Below are 1,271 nucleotides of genomic sequence, written 5' to 3' on the forward strand. Positions count from 1 at the left end.
GACGATAGATTGACATCATAGGATGCAGTTTGTTACTAAGTTGATTTAATGGAGCAATGAAAAAGTTACTTTTCAGAGATACCATATTAGCATGATACAAAAACAACTTTCAACTTATTCTTTTTTTTTTAATATTTTTTGGAGCAATTGTAGTTTTACAGAAAAATTAAGCAGAAAATAAAGATTATTTCCAAATATCCCCTTTTCATCCAGTTTCCCATATTAACATCTTACACTGGTGTGTTATATTTGTTGTAATTGATGAATCTTGATACAGTTGTTATTAACCAAAATCCATAGTTTACATTAGGTTCACTCTTTGTGTTGTACATTCTATAGGTTTTGACATATGCATAATGTCATATATCCACCATTACAATATCATACAGAATAATTTCACTGCCTTAAAAATTCCCTGTGCTCCACCTATTCATTTCTCTCTCCCTCTCAACCCTGGCAACCACTGCTCTTTTTGTTATCTTTATAGTTTCATCTTTTCCAAAAAGTTATGTAGTTGGAATAATACTGTATCTAGCTTTTTCCAGATTGACTTCTTTCTCTTATCTATATGCCTTAGGTTCCTCCAGGTCTTTTCATAATGAATTCACTTCTGTAGAGTTAATTCATCTGTGGTCAGCATATCACTGTTACTGCAAGGTCATACACTAGCAAAATAGGGACAGGCCAGGATAATGGCAAGGTTTTTGTTTGTTTGTTTTTTGTTTTTAATCTTTTTGTTTTGAGGTTTTATTTTTGGAGAGGCTTTTTATTTGTTTTGATAGTTTTCGATTTTAAGTCCATTATCAATCTTTTTTTGTTTGATGGTTAGTGATTTTATTTCTTGTTTAAGAAATTTTTGCCATCCCAACATCATGATGATATTCTCCTGTGTTTTCTTCTGGAAGTTTAGTTTTAGTTTCCCATTTAGTTCCGTGATCCATTTCAAAGTAATGTTCGTATATGATATGAGATAGAAGTCAAATCTTACAGCTACCATTTTTTAACCTAAGCAATATGGAAAAAGAGCAGGAAGTTTCAGGCTCCAACCTCATGTTGTATCTCTGGATAAATATGTACACTGTTGACTTTGAAGGTGAAGCAAACTAATCTGCAGTTGTTAAATGTAATCTTATGAGGGCTTTCTGGAAGAAGAGCTGAATTTAAGCACAGATATACACCTATGACAGGGGTGCTACTCCTAAAATCTTCACCCTGAGTTTGCCATACTATTTTATTTAATTATCAAAAATAGTCTTTATTACAGTGGTTCC

Source organism: Propithecus coquereli, unplaced genomic scaffold (genome assembly GCF_000956105.1).
Source record: "Propithecus coquereli isolate 6110/MARCELLA unplaced genomic scaffold, Pcoq_1.0 Scaffold7, whole genome shotgun sequence".
NCBI classification, from domain to species: Eukaryota; Metazoa; Chordata; class Mammalia; order Primates; family Indriidae; genus Propithecus; species Propithecus coquereli.